The following is a 9,385-nucleotide window of genomic DNA, read 5'->3' on the forward strand; positions in this document are numbered from 1 at the left end:
GAAAGGTTTGAGCATGGGGTCTAGGATGGAAAGAAGGTAAAGGGGAGGGCCGATGAGCTGGGAGTCTAGGGAAGGCTGAGAAAGTCTGGACATTTGGATTGGGTCAAGAAGCTGGGGTAGAGGGAGCACAGGGCAGAAAGGGTGGAGGGATGGGAAGGAAGTTCATATCCAAGGTGTTGCCTAGGTAGTGGGTGGCTACAGAGCAATTGGAATGGAGGCACTCATGGAGTTGGGCGGTCTCCTGATTGAGTAGGTTATTCACGGTTTAAGTTCCAGTTGTTCAAGGTGAGGCTCTATGCTTGTTTGTTCAGCCACCATTCTTGGTGATTTGGCTGGAATTCACTCTTATAGGGATGAGTATGTGACCTAGACATGGCCCGCTAGAGTGCTTCATTCTCTGGTCACAGTGATTGGCTCAGAACTGAACATGTGACCCAAGCAGGACCAATCAGAATCTCTTAGTGAGTTTGATCTGTGTTAAGCTGGGCAAGAAGAAATTCATTTCCTTAGACATGAATGAGTCAAAGCAATAACGGCTTGTGGGGGGTGGTGGTGGATGTCAGAGGCCATCTTCTTGCTCAATGGAGAAAGATGATTTTGAGAATAAAGGCAAGGACACCACGGAAATGGGTAACAGGGATGGATGAAGCCCGATGACTGACAGAACACCTCGGTGCTTCCATGCCTAAGGCTAGATGCATCTGCATGTCTCATTTAAGTGAGTGAAAATATTCAGCTCCTTTGTTGAAGGCCGCGTGAGCCAGAGTGTCTGTCTCAACTGAAAAAGCGTGACTACAAGAAGAAAATAAGGCAGCATGGGCTGACATCGTCAGAGGAAGTCAACAGAACCCTTGGGTGATGATGGATGCCATGTGACAAGGATGAATGAGGGTGGTATGTCTGATGCCAGGAGCCTCGAAGGAGGGCAATAAGGAATGGCATGGAAGTAGCGGAGAGGGTCCAGGAGAATGTCAAGAGCACCTGGAGAAATGCCTGCTGGCAAGGGAGCAGCCTCCACCAAAAGCCTGATAAGCAAAGCCTGGTCACTGACTGGGCCTGGCCCTCATCTGGGTTGAACCTTGATCTTAACCACAGATTGACTTCTGACCCTGACTATGGGCTGGGCCGTCCCATGGCCATGAGTTGACCCTTGGCTGAGGGCACATACCAAGCCTTGATCTTGTTCTTTTTCTCTTTTTTCAGACTCAGTGTCAAGTGTCTGGAGCAAGCTGGCTGGTTCAGGGCAACCACAATGTCCCTTATGCCATGAATTGCACTCATCACTCAGGAAGGCCTAGGACATTATTTCAAGATCCCAATCCTTGGCCCAGAACTCCAACTGCAGTTTTCCATCTGGAGAACCAGCCAGTGACCTCCCAAATCTTCCCCTCTCTCTGGACGTCTCTGCCCCAGGGGGAAATGATGAGGACACCCTCTTGGCTCCTGGAGTGTTCTGTAAGCCTGTCCATTTCCATAAACTGTCAGCCAAGGATGTGAAGGGCAGGTTGGCGTTGGTTCTGTCCCTGTCCTCAGATCTGCATTAAAATGTGCTTCCCCAGTGATCCAATTTGCTGATTTCTCAGGTGCCCAGCTGTAAGCCAAAAAGTTTAAGTCAGCAATAGCAGATCCCAGCGTTCCGCAACTGCCTTGAGAACCTTCAGGAGTTACAAAGCCAGAGCTGGTTTTTGTTGTTGTTGTTTGTTTGTTTTTTGGTTTTTTGTTTTTGTTTTTGTTTTAATTAGAGATACAATAGCTTCTTTTATCAGTAAGTCCCGGAGGACATTTTCCTGTGGTCCTCACAGTTCTTTGTAGCCAGAAACTGCCCCTAGGGCAGCAAAGAGTTGTAGTAAGCAGTGTTTGATCAACCTTAGCCCATTAGCTACCTGGCAGCCTGGATAATGTCTGATCATGAAATAACCTAGTGTTGTAAAAACAAGAATGAAACCCAACGCTAGCAAACTCTACCAAGGGTCTTGGTAGCTTGGTCTCAGCTAAGCACTTAGTATCTGCCTTATCTCATTTTATCCTCAAAATAATGTTAGACAGTGGAAACTGTTATTAGCCCCTCTTTACAAATAAGGAAACTGATTCATGGATTGGTTAAGTAACTTGCCCAAAGTCACACAGCTGGTATGTGTTGGGACCTGGATTTGAAACAGGTCCCAGGACCAGGTAGTCTGACTTCAGAGTTTATTGGATAGGTGGGTGGTAGGATGGATGGGTGGATAAATGGATAATGGATGGATGGGTGACTGGAGGTATTCAAGGAAGCAGAAATTTGTTCTGAGGTTGGTGGGGACCTGGGGATTGACTGGTTGTGGGAGGTTGGCAAGGAAGCATGGATAGCTAGTCTATTGTCTCCCCAAAGATCTCTTTGCTTTTCTTCTCTTTCTCATGTTCTTATTTAAATCCTGTCATGTCGCTGGGTTGAATCACCCTCTGAGCTTGACAGAGTTCCTTCATGAAAACATAATCCAGAAGATCTATCAAGGAAGCCTGTCACTGCGGAATAATAGCTGATCTTTATTTTCTCATATGTGCTTTTCTGAGATTTTCTAATCTATGACATGTAGCAGGTTTCTGTTTGTGCTGAACCAGCATACTTTCTTCCTTCCTGTGAGAGCAGTACCCTCGTGGGCAATCTCTTCTTACCCCACTGTCTTTCAGTGTATTTTGGGGGGGGGGGGGGGAAGGAGGCTGCTCCCCCAATGCAGAAACAGCCAAGTGATCCAGGTCTGGCCAGTCACAGTGTTTCATCTGTTTGGCCACAGTGATCCGTTCAAGAAAAGACCGGTGACTCAATTATGTCCAGTGCAAATCCATAAACCCATGGGATAACTTTTTTTTTTTTAAATAGTTGTAAGAGATAAACTCTCTTTCTTTTGGGGGTGCCGAGAGATGGGGTACTTGTCTGGGGCTTCCAGCATCCATTGTCCCCCTGTAAGGGGGTGTGTCTGAGAATGGAGTTAACACAGTATAGCCCAGGGGAGAGGCAGAAAGTAAGAGTCCTGATCTTATCATTTCAGCCTCTGGATCCAGCCATTCCTGAAGATGGAGATGCATTTCTGGTTGTCAGAGCTGAAATTTATTTCTTTTTTCTCAATCCAACTTGAGTTAGGTTTTTGACACTTGCAGACAAGGTTCCTAACACAGTATGTATCACTCTTGTATAAATACAAATGAAAATTTGTAACATAACATTAATAATTTTATGAAACAGAAATAATGTTATGTTAATAACATTAATAATGTTATGAAAAGAGAACAAAAGACAACCGCCAGATTCCTGAGTACATGCAGTCAACAAGCAGCTGTCAAACAATAGTTTGTCAAACAAACACCCGCAGGTCTGGCTAGAGAGATGAGAATAGCAGCTGGGAAGTTTCCTCCAGAAGTGTTCCTGGAGGAGGGTGAGGGAATATTTGAACAATCAGTTCTGTTTCACCTTCTCCGCCTGATCTTTCCAGTTTCCAACTGGGCACAATGAGACTCCTTCAGTATGTAGCCTGCAATTAAAGCACATGTCTCAGGAATCTTGCCGATCCAGGGCCCTTCTCCACCCTGGGCTGGTCCTGCCTTGGGAGAGAAGAAGCTGAGATGGTTCTGTAGCTGGCTGGGAAGTGGCAGTAGCTGCGTGGGGAGACTGAGCCTGGCAGTGACCTTCCCAGGAGAGTCATCCTGAAGGATGCCTGGCCGGCCATCTCCTGGGCCTGCCTCAGTGGAGGAGGGAAGGGACAGAGCCAGGGCGATATTTGACTCTTGAGGGCATTTCCTAGAACAACACCATGTTGCTTTTAGGATGCTGTTAACATCCACATCATACCTATCTTACTACCCACTCATCATTTTCTTCCTTTACCGAGATTTTTTTTTTTCCAGAGAGACACAGCGTGACTGGGGGGACAGGGAGAGCAGAGAGAGAGGGAGACAGAGAATCCCAAGTAGGCTGAGCCTGATGCGGGGCTTGAACTCACGAAACTGCGAGATCGTGACCTGAGACATCTTCTCTGAGATTTTTAAAAATTGAGCAAAATCATGCGTTCTAGAGGAGCACATGAAACACCATGTTTGGTTAAATAAAAAACAAACAGGAAAGCAGCCAGCCATGTGTGCACCACCGTTTAAGATGAGAAATCGATCATTTCCAGCCAGCTCTTTGTCACCCTGTGTCCCTCTGACCACCTCCACTCCCACCCCGCAGAAGTTTCTGCCATCCGGTGATCATTGCATCTTGCTTTTCTTCATGGTTGCATTTACCATTTTTGTTTCTTTTTTTAATTTTTAAAAATGTTTTTAATGTTTATTTTTGAGACAGAGAAAGAAAGAGAGCACAAGAGGAGGAGGGGCAGAGAGAGAGAGACACACACACAGAATCTGAAGCAAGTTCCAGGCTCCAAGTTGTCAGCACAGAACCTGATGCGGGGCTTAAAACCATGAACCACAAGATCATAACCTGAGCTGAAGTCTGACGCTTAACTGACTGAGCCACCCACTCAGGCACCACAAAGTTTATTTATTTTGAGAAAGAGAAGGAGAGAGAGAGGGAGAGGGAGAGAGAGAGAGAGAGAGAGAGAGAGAGAGAGAGAGAGAGAGAGAAACTGACTGAGCCACCCAGGTGCCCTGCCGTTTTTCTTTAAGTAGATTTATTTTTTGACCCTTTTTTATTGGGTCAAAATTCATATAATGTAAGATTAACCCATTTAAGGTGTACAGTTCAGTGGCATTTGGTGCATTCGCCTCTATCTAGTTCCCAAACATTTTCACTGTCCTGAAAAGAAATGCCGTATCCATTACAGCCACTTCCTATTCTCCCCTTCCCCTAACCCTGGCAAGTGTGAATCTACTTTGTCTCTATACATGTGCTTGTTGGGAGTATTTCATATAAAGGGAATCATACGATATGTGGTCTTTATTTTTTTTTTTCCCGAGAGAGAGAGAGAAAGAGAGAGAACACGTACAATTGGGGGAGGGACAGAGAGAGAGAGAGAGGGAGAGAGAATCCCAAGCAGGTTCCCCACTGACAGTGCAGAACCTGATGTGAGACTCCAACTCACAAACTTCAAGATCATGACCTGAGCTGAAGTTGGATGCCTAATTGACCGAACCACCCAGGCGCCCACACAATATGTGGTCTTAGGTCCTTGGCTTTTTTCACTTAATGTAATAGTTCCGAGGTTCGTCCATATTGTCTTTGTGTGACAGTACTTCACTCCTTTATAAGGCTGATATTTTACTAATGAAAAATAATGATATTAAATGAGATCATAATTGTAAATAATATAGACACACATATAGAAAAGCTGGAAATATATATTCTATAAATCTAGATAAATAATAGAATAATAATAACTAATAAAATAATTAATTATCTTAAGAGGAAACTCTTTTATTACCCCTTCTCCTCTGCCTGTAACACTCTTCTCCCAAATATATCTGCATGAAGGACTCCCTCAAGCAGCTCAGAGGACGCATTTGCAAGGTCTCCCCTGACTAAATAGCATTATGACTGACGCCTCTGCAAACTCCTAGTCCCCCTTACCCTGCCCCACATTCTCTGTCTCCCATAGCACTTCTTACCTTCTGCCATGCTCTGCCATCGATTTCTTTTATTGCTCGTTATTTTTTTTTTTTTTTTTTTTTTTGTCTACCTCTCCTCCTAGGAGGGTATAGGTTCCACGAGGGCAGGGGGTTTGTTTGCTTGACTCACAGATGCATCCCCAGCCCTCCACCCAACAGTACTTGTCCACTGATGGACAAAATATCCACATCCTGATCTCTGGAGCCTGTGAAAGTTACCTACTAGGGCACGAATGGAAGCTTTGCAGATGGGGGAGATAATCCCAGGATACCTGGGTGCACCCTAGATGTAACCCCAAGTGTCCTTATAAAAAGGAGATTTGGGTGCCTCTGAAGAAATCAATGTAACAACTGAAGCAAGATACTAGTCTGCTGTCTTTGAAGATGAAGGAGGGGGCCAGGAGCCAAGGAATGTAGTTTTAGAAGCTCACAGAAGGGAAGGAAGACTTCCCTAGAGCATTTTGAGGGGGCACAAGCCTGCTGACACCTTGATCTTTGTCCCATAAGACTCTTCAAAGCTCTGACTTCTGGAACTGTAAGGGAATAAATTTCTGTGCTTTTTTTTTTTCAACGTTTTTTTTTTTTATTTATTTTTGGTACAGAGAGAGACAGAGCATGAACGGGGGAGGGGCAGAGAGAGAGGGAGACACAGAATCGGAAGCAGGCTCCAGGCTCCGAGCCATCAGCCCAGAGCCTGACGCGGGGCTCGAACTCATGGACCGCGAGATCGTGACCTGGCTGAAGTCGGACGCTTAACCGACTGCGCCACCCAGGCGCCCCTAAATTTCTGTGCTTTTTAAGCCACTGACTTTGTGGTAGTTTGCTATCGTATCCACGGGAAACTATTGCAGTGCTCGATAAACAGTTGTTGAATGAATAAACACTTGTTGAGCCAGTGACTGAAGGAGACACCAGTATTGCTTATACTAAGTAGAAGGTAACAGCAAACAAAGGCAGTGTAAACATAACGGAGCCGCTAAAGTCGGGGCTGCAGGCTTTGAGGCAGCTCTCTCTCTGTGTTAAGCAAGAGAGCTTTGCATGTGCAGGAGAGCGTTAGACACCCATGAGCACTGAACTGGGACTGGATGTCTTCGCACATTGGAACATGGAGTGGTTTTCTTATTCCATTGGCCCATGATACTTTAACACTTCCATTTGGTGGTCAGGGGAGGGCAGTCACGGCCGACTTTACAGAGATGAGGATATCTGTGCTCCGTCTGGGAAGAGGAGTGGAGAAAGGGAGAGGGCAGCACGTGGTATAGCCATTGAATTTGTCTGCCAACCTAAAGTCAGCACCATAGGCTAAGTCCTGTGACTTGGGAAGTGTAGCCAAGGTGCTGGGGAACTGCCGGAGGCTTCTAACCAGGAAGTGCCTTTGTCCAGCCTGCCCTTTGGAGACATCCTCCTGGTTTAGCCTGGAACAGGGGTGGGAGGCAGAAGGTCTGGGAGACAGGGAGATCTGTGAGGGGGAGAGGGCCTCGTGCTCCAGGCTCCTTCTCCTTAATGTTTATTTTTGAGAGAGAGAGAGAGAGAGAGAGAGAGACAGATAGCACGAGTGGGGAAGGGCCAGGGAGAGAGGGAGACACAGACTCTAAAGCAGGCTCCAGGCTCTGAGCACAGAGCCTGATGCGGGGCTCAAACCCACAAACTGTGAGATCATGACCCGAGCCGAAGTCGGATGCTTAACAGACTGAGCCACCTGGGAACCTGTGGTCTGAGCTCCTTTCCATCCTCCAGCTGTTTCCTTCTTTGATGTAATTGCTTGATGAAGACCACAGTGTCTGTGAGGCCCAGGCCTCTCTACTGAGTTTGTGACAGAGGTGGGGTCTTTTTCCACTCTCTCCTTGGGGTGCAGGCTGCTGACTTTGAGGTGTCTCTGTCATCAGGGAGATGTTCTGTGGGCTGTGGGACACTTGAGTCTGGAACTCCAGGGGCCCGGAAGGGAGGTCAGAAGAGCAGTGAGGGTGACACTTTGAGAACAAGGGAAAATTAAGAACAAATATTCCTGTGACCTGCAAATGGGGTCATTTTCCCTTGGAGTCAGTAACTCCTGGTCACTGTGGCTGCTCATCAAAGGGGTCTAGGAATGAAGGGGTTCTCCCCTCTCTCCTCCTCCGTCCTGTCATGAGAGGGCCCTTGGGCTGAGCAGGCTGGGCCAGAAGCCAGAGAGGACCGGCGGGGGCTTCCTTGGGGGCAAGGGGACTTGGCCTCTGGGGAAAAGCTTCCATCTGAAAGGCAGTGCACCCAGCGATAAGCACACAAGCTCTGGGGGCAGGCCCGGGCCTCTCAGTCACTAGTGATGGGGCCAGGAGCAGAACTCTGCGCCTCACTTTCCCTATTTGCAAGATTCCGTACTCTGCATATGAAGTGCTTAGCAGAATTCCTGGCAAAGAATAGGTGATATTAGTCATTATTAGGATTGTTATTGTTTTTATTGGCTCTCTACACTTTTCCTAAATGCCATCACTGTACTCAGCCCTGTCCCCATCCAGGGACAAAGAGATAAGGCATCCTGCCTTCAGAGGGTGCACTGTTTATTGAGAGATATAGACAGATCGATTCAAATGATATCAGGGGATGGAAATTCTACACTGGAGGGAGCTCTAACTTCCTGGGGGTGGGGGGACAGGGGAGGGTGTGGGAAGACCTTACATGAGTGGTGACATTTGTACCTTGCCCGGGAGAACGAGCAGAGGAAGAGAGAAGGCAGCCCTTGGCATTGCAGGCACATGAGCCCTGAGGTTGGTCGCCAGGCAGGAAGGAGACGGCTGGAGCCATAGGGTGCGAGCTATGCTCCCGGGGGGTGGGGAGAGGGGAGCATTGGGTGGCTGCTGACTCCACATGGTCTTGTCTTCACCTTTGGCAAAGCCAGCAGCAACTCCAGCCTTGCCGGGAGTCTTCTTGCCTGTGACATCATGCTGAGGCTGGTCAATTCTAGGAATCTGAGGACAGGGCCCACACCCCTCCTGCCTTGGAGGAGGAGGAGGAGGAGGAAGCTGTCTCTGGGCAATGCCCGGGCAGCCGTGCACCACAAGGCACCTGTCAGCACTGGCTGCGGCCACCCCAGCCCAGCATGGACAGGAGCCAGGCTTGCACCCTCTGTAACCCGATGCTCGCCTGCAGCCCTGGCTTCTGAGCCCACTCCTCAGGGGAGCTCCAGCCAGCCTGGGGTCACAGTGACCTCCTCCCTGCTGGCTGCCGTGTCTCCTTACAGCACCCCACCCAGAGAGGTTCAGTGGAACCACTGAATGGTGCAGAGAGGGCTGTTGCAGCCACTGACCTGGAGTCAGGTTAGACTGGGAGTCCCTAGGACCCAGGGAAGGGCCCACAGCCCCTGCTCTCTCACCTCCACTAGCAACCATCCTGGTGCTGGGCACAGTCCTGAAATGCAGGCCTCTCTGCACTCATGGATGAAGGACCTCCTTCTGCCCTATAGCCGGATATTGAGCCTTCCCTCTTCCCACCTGAACTGACACGAGCCTCACGTTTAAAAGGCACAGGCTCTGGAGCACCTCGGCGGCTCAGTCGGTTAAATGTCCGACTTCTGCCCAGGTCATGATCTCACAGTTCATGAGTTTGAGCCCCGTGTCGGGCTCTGTGCTGACAGTTCAGAGCCTGGAGCCTGCTTCGGATTCTGTGTCTCCCTCTCTCTCTGACCCTCCCCTGCTCAAACTCTCTCTCTCAAAAATAAATAAACATTAAAAAAAAAAAAAAGGCATAGATGCTGATTGGATGCAAAATGATTGAGTGATAAAGTGCACAAGTTCTGGAGTCATACTGCCTAGGTTCAAATCCCTGGCACGATTTG

The 9,385-nt window shown here is 48.2% G+C and overlaps 1 long non-coding RNA gene across 1 annotated transcript in view; it reads left to right on the forward strand.

Moving 5' to 3' along the window:
* LOC132689222 (uncharacterized) overlaps positions 1-9,385 on the forward strand; it is a 117,889-nt gene that overhangs the window by 61,914 nt on the left and 46,590 nt on the right. Inside the window, exon 5 of the long non-coding RNA XR_009614916.3 lies at positions 1,204-1,455. This is a non-coding gene — a long non-coding RNA (uncharacterized LOC132689222). The remainder of the gene's footprint in view (positions 1-1,203; positions 1,456-9,385) is intronic.

Source organism: Panthera onca, chromosome E3, assembly GCF_046562875.1.
Source record: "Panthera onca isolate mPanOnc1 chromosome E3, mPanOnc1 haplotype 2, whole genome shotgun sequence".
Classification (NCBI taxonomy): domain Eukaryota; kingdom Metazoa; phylum Chordata; class Mammalia; order Carnivora; family Felidae; genus Panthera; species Panthera onca.